At 38.0% G+C, this 10,174-nt stretch overlaps 1 non-coding gene across 1 annotated transcript; it reads right to left on the bottom strand.

Moving 5' to 3' along the window:
• Nucleotides 1-9,998: 9,998 nt before the first annotated feature.
• LOC129668621 (U6 spliceosomal RNA) lies at nucleotides 9,999-10,105 on the bottom strand. Its single transcript, XR_008718946.1, has one exon. It is a non-coding gene; the product is annotated as a U6 spliceosomal RNA (small nuclear RNA).
• Nucleotides 10,106-10,174: the final 69 nt, after the last annotated feature.

The raw sequence follows: 10,174 nt of genomic DNA, 5'->3' as shown, positions 1-10,174 counted from the left end.
GCTATTAGACAGGTTCAGAAATCATGCCACGCTACAGGTCCTGCATGGGAGGTTTCTTAGGGGAAGAAACAGAGACTGTCTCTGGGTAAGGTAGGAAAGACAGAGACCAAGAGCAAGGAGCTGGTTTTTTTTATAAGGTGACCCAGTCCACGTGCTAAAGGGCACTTGAGGTTTGCCGCAGTGGTGAAAGTGTCCTAGTAGTGGTGATGAGTTCTGCTCTAGCTGAATTTCTTGAGGTGGCTCTGGAGGTGCTTGGTGTCTTGCTTGTTAAGCCCCCTGGGGGCTGGCCATGGAGATGCCTGATTGCCAATGCCAAATTTCTTAGATTTATTTCTTGTATTATTTACTTGTTACTTTGGAAAATAAAGGATGTAATTTCATGTTTTTAAATTGGATTTTCTATGCCCTAAAACATGTGATCTATCCTAAAGAACAGTCTGTGTTCTGATAAGACCGTAAATTCTGGAATTATTGGGTAAAATGTTTCATAAATGTCACAGTTCCATTTGTGTTGTTTAGTAAAGCATAATTCCTATGTTTCTCTCATGATCATTTCTGGTCTATTAATGAAAGTAAGACAAATTAGCAACTATTGTTGGATTAGAGGCTATCCCTGCTGTCAAATCTAGTACTGTTTTAATTTTTTTTAAAAAATATACTTTTTCTCTTTTAATTATGTTATCCTTTAAATGTGATGCTTTATATTTTTAAAGCATGTGACTCATAGTTCATTTTGTTTGAGCACAATGGCACCCACCAGTCCACTTTGCTTCTCATCAACAGGGCATCTGCTGTCCACTTCAATGTGTTCAGTCTGTATACATCATATAGGTAAAATTGCTTTTCTGTGGGCAACAAATAGTTGGATCTGATTTTTAAGTCATTAGTTATTCTATATTTTTTTAATTCTGAATTTTATTCTTCTTTCATTCACGTCTAGCAATACCCTTTTCTTTCTTTTTTATTTTTTGATTGTATTGTGTTCAATTTTTCTCCTCTTTGCTATTGTAATACTCTGCTGACCGGCTAGCTATAAAAATGTGACTGAGACCTTTTAATCTTTTAAAGCTTAGGTCTTAGCTAGGCAGACTTTCAGCTCATCTAAATTAACTTGACCACCTAACCCCATCCCACCACATGAGTAGGTATACTTTCCAGGTCCGTAGATGCCTGTCTGTCCCAGTGTCTCCTGGAGAAAAGACCCTCCTCTTTCTTATTCCCAGAGTCCTTTTCTCTGTCCATAAGTCCTTACAATTCCTGCCCAAAGTGTTGGTCGGCAGATCTTTATAAGAACCAATCGGCAATGAGCTACATCTGATACAACTCTTAGTCAGTCTAGGAATAGAGGACTTATTGTGAACTTTTCCTTAAGAAAAGGTCATTCTTATGGCTTGCAGGTCACCAAAGTATTGCAACAGAAAAGAAGAGAGAGAAAAATTAAACCTAATACAATCAAAAAGTAAAAAAGAAATAAAAAGGTATTGCTAAAACAGGGGTCTGGTAATCTCTCAATGACAATGCTGGAATCTGAAAACATTTATATCACTGCTGGTTCGGCAATTAACAACCACATATGCAGAGACACACCTTAATACCATATGAGGTAAGTCACTTCTACGTTTTTCTATTTAATTTTCTTTCTTGTTTTGTGACTTTGTGTGCTGTTCTTGTTTGATTTTCCTATCTTTTTCCATTTGAATAGCTGTTTCACTAATGAACTTTACATGTTTCTTGCAGGATTCCATCAGTACTGCAAATGGGGTTCCTGTTATGGCTTAGAGAGGGCATAACTGTCATTCATTCTAAAGGACACCTATGGTTGCTACAGTTTTGATTTATGTTATTTATTTCTTGCAGAATTTTCAGCCTTTTATCTCAGTTTCTCTTGGTCTATAAAGTTACTGTTGAGAACTATGTTTAGCCTAATGGATGTTCCATTAGCTATGATTTGCTGTAGTTGGTATCCACATTTCAGAGAAAGGAAATACTGTGATGTTGCTTGGAATTCTAAGGATTAGAAGATTAGTACAGGACACAGCTGAGTATATCTGTGAAGATATTTCTGTAGAGGATTAATGATGCAGAGTATACCAACCAATAGAAAAAACCTGGGTAGAATTACAGGGAGAAAGGAGCCTTTGGTGCAAGCACTGTCTTCTGCTGATGGCTATGAAGAAGCAATGGTGCCTCTTTTTGTCCTCCCTACATGATGGACTTATGCAACATGGGTCAATATAAAAAGGCATTTAAGTGTTTGCCTTTAGGTATGTTGAAATAGCAACAAAAAAAACTAATTAACACAGAAAACTAGAATAAGAAAAATGAAAACATTTTGATGCCAATCTGAACAGGTGTCTCTTAGCCTTTGGAATTGGTATCATGGTATAAGTTGGATATAGTGGGTGTGTAGCAGGAGCTCAGAAGACCTGAATAACAATAAGAATGTCAACAATAGGAATAATTCTTTGTAGTTTATGTGGGGTCCTTTTATATTTTCTTCTGAATTCCAGAAAAAAATATTATTTCCATGAATTACCTTTACATATTCCTTGTATCTCATTAAGTTTTCTCAAATTATTATTTTTAATTGTGTTTTGAATAACTCTTCAATATCCTTCTATTTGGGGCTCATTGTTTTATTGTTCTCTAATGCATGGCATGCTCATGTATTGGTGTTTACAATTTTAGGCTAGTTTTCTTAGTAAAGGACATTTGTCTAGTGATGTGTCCTATACTTGAACAGGCTATGTGGTCTCTTCGTTCAAGAGGGGATTTAATGTGTCTTTATAGATGCTCAGCTGGTATCATTACTGCCAGTGTCTCATCCAAGGCTGCAGAAGTCATGGCCCTGTGTTGGCAATTGAGATGCAGTTCTTCTTTGCAGGTGGAAGCCCTGGCAACTCTTAGCATGATGAGCTGCACAGCTGCAGAGGTATGACATGCAACAGTTTTTATGAGTAATACAGGGTTACCATAGAGTATTTAATAACTGATAGGGCTATCTACCTGTCAAGGTCTGAAAGTCACACCAGAGCCTGGTATAACAGTTGGTCTAACTGGAGCCAGTTGGCTGTCTCTGAGTCAGTAAAAGGTTGGCTAGATGTGGCTGACTGCCTTCCCTGGACCTCTGAATACCAAGCCCATGACTTTACCATGGGCTTAGGGCCAATGTGAGTTGTAGGCTTTTCCAGCAAAAAAATGTTTCAGGTGTCTAGGGTGTGTATTGGTACTCCGTAAAACATCTGTCTTACCCTTTTCCTGCCAAGTAAGTCCTTTTGGGTTCCGTGTTTATCTTGAGAAAAGGGCAGAAATGCTATGGGCTGAGTTCCATTTTCCTAAGCATCATATGCTTCTGCTTTATCTGGGATTCCGCTCCAAGCACCCTGATGATTCAGGTACTGTTTTCTCCTTGTTCAGAGACTTTTGATAAATAGAAGTGTACAAAAAAAAAAAAAAAAAAGAAAGAAAGAAAAAAGAAAAAGAAAAAGCTCTCACCATCACCCTGTAAGTTCTCTGGAAGACTAACTTGTATTGGGGCATGCCTTAAAATTTCAAACTGTAATTCAGTTCTAGTGAAGAACTCTTTCTTATGACACAATATGTATTTATCAAAGGTCCTTGCATAGCAAACTGTTGAATAGTCAAGTTCTTTCTAACATAGCAAAACTGACTGTTGCATCTTTGAGAGGAGCCAAATTTATAAATTATCATGCAATTACATTATAGCAATGTAGGCTTGGTATATATTGTAAAACATTCTACTGTTTCACATATCATAGAACATTATATCAGATATTTTGTGCTGTTCTGGTCATAGGAATACTAATATATGAATTTATAATTGCCTTATATACAGAGGCCAATGAGCTAAAAATACATGCATTTTAAAACTTAACATAAATAATACTTACCCAGTTTAAAAACCACTGAAGGTTTATACAAAGTTCCAAAAGCTAAATATAATCCAATTCTGATACAGTGCTGGATGAAAACCCTGCATTTACAATTCTCCATGTCATTATTATACACACCTTTATTTTTTATCAGAGCAATAGTAATACAAGATATAATATAACCTGATTTAGAAAACATTGCCTTAAATAATACCTGACATCATTAAATTAAATGTTCTTTTGTGAAGGTTTTTAATGTTTATTTAGGCTACAGTATCAACTATACTACAGTAAGAACCCTCAGGTCATGAGCATAATAGCTTTAAGTTTTACTGATGAATTTTAATTATTTTTTGCCTTTGAAGTGATGCAAATGCTATATCATTGCACGTTAGTTAACAATATTTATGCCATTTAAAAACACCTCCTTTCCAGTTTCCCAGTCATTCAGTTACATGCATGTTGTTTGTGCTTTTTCATTTAATTCACATGCAAAGCATTATGGGAACTGCTGTGCATGGTATAAAATAACAAAAACTCTATATTCAATAACTAATATGATATCTCACTTCTTTTAGAAGTATAAACAAAACATGATTCCAAATCAAGGATCCCCAGATGGTCAAGAGTTGTTTGCTTCAGATTCACACCTAATGCTCTGTGTAGTCTGCAGACTGAGCTGCTGCTTTCTGCTACAGCAGTCGAGACAGATCCTGAAAAGCATGTCAGACAGAAAGAGACTCATAGAGGACGGGTATAGAGAGAAAGGGCTAGACATGGCTACCCAGAGTGTATACTCTAAAATACATTTTCTATTTAGAAATATATAACGTTAGTGCCGACAATAAATTTTTATCCTTTTTGTTTAAAAGATACATTGCTTTTTCCCCACAAGGTCTATTTAATAAATTTTTTTTCATTTATTTGAATGAAATTTTTTTCATGCAATAATTTTTTTCATTTCTTATATTTAATTTACAGTCTCACCTGTCATGGTTCCACCTCAACATTTGAACCTGAACATCTGTTATTTGATCATTCAACTTTCCAATGTATCTTTCCTGTTTCCTAATCCTTTTTGAGTACTACCTGATTCATAGCTTTCTGAGATAAAGGATTACATTTGATACTGCGTGTTAACTGTTGATACTAAGGGCTGTCATCATGAAAAGTTCAAACTGGCACAGAACATACTTTGATCATGTTTGGTCGCCATTACCACTTTTGTTCTCTTCCCACGTCTCTTAATGTCTCTTCTTCAAAGAGCCTTTTCCACTTACATGTACAACTTTTAAACACATATTTGAGGAAATACAGGATTTAAAAATTTATTTTTTTCTTTTATCTTACTCTTTTTAATTTTTTATATTTATTTATTACAATTTACTCACTGTGTATGCCAGCTTTAGCCCCCTCCCTCATCCCCTCACAATCCCAACTTCCCTCCCTCTTCACCTCCCATGCCCCTTCCCCAGGCCACTGATATGTGAGGTCATCCTCCCCTTCCATCTGAAAATGAGAGCCTATATGGTCTTATCAGGACTGTCTGCATTGTCTTCCTGTGTGGCCTGGTAATGCTGCCACAAACTCAGGGGCAGGTGATCAAAGAGCCGGCCACTGAGTTCATGTCAGAAATTGCCTCTCTTTGCCTTCCTAGGGAGCCCATTTAGAGGCTGAGCTGCTATGGGGTTCTAGGTTATCTGTGCAGGGGTTCTAGGTTATCTCCATGCATGGAATTTGGTTGGAGTATCAGTCTCAGAAAAGACCACTGGGCCCAGAATTCTTTTTTTTTTCTTTCTTTTTTTTTTTTTTGAATTTTATTTTTTTCTTATCAGTTACATTTTATTAACTCTGTATCCCAGCCGTGTCCCGATCCTTCATTCCCTCCCAGTCCCTCCCTCCCTCGCTCATCTCCACTGTGCCCCTTGCCAAGTCCACAAATAGGGGGGACCTCCTCCCCTTTCATCTGATCCTGTTTTATCAGGTATCTTCAGAACTGGCTGCAAAGCTCTCCTCTGTGGCCTAACAGGACTGCTCCTCCCTTGGGGGGTGGGGAGGTCAAAGAGCCAGTCATTGAGTTCCTGTCAGGAATAGTCCTTATTCCCCTCACTATGGGAAACCAATTGGTTACTGAGCTACCACAGGCTACATCTGAGCAGAGGTTCTAGGTTACATTCATACATGGTCCTTGGTTGTATGTCAGTCTCAGAAAAGACCCTGTGCCCAGATATATTTGGTCCTTGTGGAGCTCCTATCCTTTCCTCATCAGACTAACTCCCCTTCTTTCTTATGATTCCCTGTACTCTCCCAAAGGTCTGGTCATGAGTCTTTGCTTTGAAAACACTGCTAGTTAGAGTTTTTCAAATGCGCTCAGTAGACTCCTGTCATATGTTCAATGCGCATCCCATCTGTCTTTCTAAACGAGGATTGATCATCTTACCCCATGTCTGCTCTCTTGATTATCTTTTTTAGCTGTATAGATTTCATTATGTTTATCATATCTTATAGGTCTATATAAGTGAGTATATACCATGTTTGTCTTTCTCCTTCTGGGATATTTCACTAAGGATGATCTTTTCTAGATCCCACCATTTGCCTGCAAATTTCATGATTTCCTCCTTTTTGATTGCTGAGTACTATTTCATTGTGTAAAAATAGCACCATTTCTGTACCCATTCCTCCGTTGATGGACATCTGGGTTGTTTCCAGGTTCTGGCTATTACAAATAATGCTGCTATAAACATGGTTGAGCAAATATCCCTTTTGTGTACTTGAGCAAACTTTGGGTATATACCTAGCAGTGGTATAGCTGGGTCTTGAGGAAGCACTATTCCTAATTGCCTTAGAAAGTGCCAGATAGATTTCCAGAGTGGTTGTAGCAGTTTACATTCCCACCAGCAGTGGAGGCGGGTTCCCCTTTCTCCACAACCTCTCCAGCATGTGTTATCACTTTAGTTTTTCATCTTGGCCATTCTGATGGGTGTAAGGTGAAATCTCAGGGTCGTTTTGATTGGCATTTCTCTGATGGCTAATGAGGATGAGCATTTCTTTAAGTGTTTCTCTGCCATTCGATATTCCTCTGCAGAGAATTCTCTGTTTAGCTCTGCTCCCCATTTTTTAAGTGGATTACTTGGTTTGCTGCTTTTCAGCTTCTTTAGTTCTTTGTATATACTCGATATTAGTCCTCTGTCAGATAAAGGGTTAGTGAAGATTCTTTCTCAATCTCTAGGCAGTCGTTTGGTTTGATTACAGTGTCTTTTGCTTTACAGAAGCTTTTCAGTTTCATGAGGTCCCATTTATTGATTGTTGCTCTTAGAGCCTGTGCTGTTGGTGTTCTGTTCAGGAAGTTGTCTCCTATGCCAATGAGTTCTAGGCTGTTCCCCACTTTTTCTTCTAACAGATTTAGAGTATCTGGTTTTATGTTCAGGTCTTTGATCCACTTGGACTTTAGTTTTGTGCAGGGTGATAAGTATGGATCTATTTGCATTTTTCTACATGTAGACATCGAGTTAGACCAACACCATTTGTTGAAGATGCTGTCTTTTTTCCATTGAATGGTTTTGGCTTCTTTGTCAAAAATCGAGTGTTCATAGGTGTGTGGGTTTATTTCTGGGTCTTCTATGCGGTTCCATTGATCCTCCTTTCTGTTTTTATGCCAATACCATGCAGTTTTTATTACTATTGCTCTGTAGTACAACTTGAGATCGGGGATGGAGATACCTCCAGATGATCTGTTGTTGTACAGGATTGTTTTGGGGATTGTGGGTTTTTTGTTTCTCCATATGAAGCTGAGAATCTTTTTTTCAAGGTCTGTAAAGAATTGAGTTGGTATTTTGATGGGAATTGCATTGAATCTGTAGATTGCTTTTGGCAGGATGGCCATTTTCACAATGTTAATCCTACCAATCCATGAGCACGGGAGATCTTTCCATCTTCTGAGATGTTCTTCAATTTCTTTCTTCAGAGACTTGAAGTTTTTCTCAAACAGGTCTTTCACTTGCTTGGTTAGTGTCACCCCAAGGTACTTTATGTTATTAGTGGCTATTGTGAAGGGTGTTGTTTCCCTAATTTCTTTCTCGGCCCTTTTGTCTTTGGTATACAGGAGGGCTTCTGATTTTTTTGAGTTGATTTGTATCGTGCCACTTTGCTGAAGGTGTTTATCAGCTGGAGGAGTTCTCTGGTTGAATTTTTGGGGTCACTCATATATACTATCATATCATCTGCAAATAGTGACACTTTGACCTCTTCCTTTCAGATTTGTATCCCCTTAATCTCCTTTAGTTTTCTTATTGCTCTGGCTAGGACTTCAAGTACTATGTTGAAGAGGTAGGGAGAGAGTGAGCAGCCTTGTCTTGTCCCTGATTTCAGTGGGATTGATTTAAGTTTCTCTCCATTGAGTTTGATGTTCGCTACAGGCTTGCTGTATATTGCCTTTACTATGTTTAGATATGTGCCTTGTATTCCTGATCTCTCCAAGACTTTAAACATGAATGGGTGTTGGACTTTGTCAAATGCTTTTTCAGCATCTAAGGAGATGATCATGTGGTTTTTCTCCTTCAGTTTGTTTATGTGGTGGATTACATTGATGGATTTCCGTATGTTGAACCACCTTTGCATGCCTGGGATGAAGCCTACTTGGTCGTGGTGGATGATATCTTTGATGTGTTCTTGGATTCTGTTCATAAGAGAGATAGGTCTGAAGTTCTCTTTTTTGTTGGGTCTTTGTGTGGTTTAGGTATCAGGGTGACTGTTGCTTCATAGAATGAGTTTGCTAATGTACCTTCTGTTTCTATTTTGTGGAATAGTTTGAGGAGAATTGGTATTAGCACTTCTTTGAAGGTCTGGTAGAATTCCGCGCTGAAACTGTCTGCCCCAGGGCTTTTTTTTGGAGGGGAGACTGTGAATGACTGCTTCAATTTCCTTGGGGGATATAGGGCTGTTCAGTCTTTCTACCTGTTCTTGACTTAATGTTGGAAGATCGAATCTATCAAGAAAATTGTCCATTTCATTTAGGTTTTCAAATTTTGTGGCATATAGGATTTTGTAGTATGACCTAATGATTGTTTGAATTTCCTCTGTGTCTGTAGTTATGTCACCCTTTTCATCTCTGATTTTGTTGATTTGAATAGATTCTCTCTGCTTTTTAGTTTGTTTGGCTAAGGGTTTGTCTATCTTGTTGATTTTCTCAAAGAACCAGCTTTTTGTTTCATTGATTCTTTGAATAGTTTTATTCGTTTCTAATTGATTGATTTCAGCCCTGAGTTTGATTATTTCCAGCCTTCTGCTCCTCTTGGGTGTATCTGCTTCTTTTTTTTCTAGGGTTTTCAGTTGGGCCATTAAGTTGTTTCTATGTGATTGTATGAATTTCTTCTTGCAGGCACTCAGTGCTATAAATTTTCCCCTGAGCACTGCTTTCAATGTGTCCCATAAATTTGGGTATGTTGTGCCTTCATTTTCATTGAATTCTAGGAAGTCTTTAATTTCTTTCTTTATTTCTTCCTTAACCCAGCTGTCATTGAGTAACAAGTTGTTCAGTTTCCATGTGCGTGTAGGCTGTTTGTTATTTCTGTTGTTGTTGAGGGCCAGCTTAAGTCCATGGTGGTCAGATAGAATACAAGGTATTATTTCAATCTTTTTGTATCTGTTGAGGCTTGCTTGATGACCAACTATATGGTCTATTTTGGAGAAGGTTCCATGCAGTGCTGAAAAGAAGGTATACTCTTTTGTGTTTGGATGAAAAGATCTGTAGACGTCTATTAGGTCCATTTGATTTAGGGTCTCTGTAAGTGTTTTTATTTCCCTATTTGTTTTCTGTGTAGTTGATCTGTCCCTTGGTGAGAATGGAGTGTTGAAGTCTCCCACTCTTAGGGTATTAGGATCAATGTGTGTTTTAAGCTTTAATATTGTTTCATTTACGAATGTAGGTGCTCTTGTATTTGGGGCATAGATATTCAAAATTGTGATGTCCTCTTGGTGGATTTTTCCTTTAATGAGAATATAGTGGCCATCCTTACCTTTTTTGATTAACTTGGGTTGAAAGTCTATGTTATTAGATTAGGATGGCTACTCCCGCTTGTTTTCTGGAACCATTTGCTTGAAAGTCATAAAAATATGGAACGCCTCACGAATTTGCATGTCATCCTTGCGCAGGGGCCATGCTAATCTTCTCTGTATCGTTCCAATTTTAGCATATGTGCTGCCGAAGCGAGCACTTGTTCTTTCTTTTAAAAACTTTTCCTTCCTTCCTTCCTTCCTTCCTTCCTTCCTTCCTTCCTTCCTTC

This window comes from Psammomys obesus, unplaced genomic scaffold (genome assembly GCF_907164565.1).
Source record: "Psammomys obesus unplaced genomic scaffold, mPsaObe1.curated_primary_1811, whole genome shotgun sequence".
Lineage (NCBI taxonomy): Eukaryota > Metazoa > Chordata > Mammalia > Rodentia > Muridae > Psammomys > Psammomys obesus.
The sequence above is the reverse complement of the archived record's forward strand: the minus strand, read 5'-3'. Positions and strand labels throughout refer to the sequence as shown.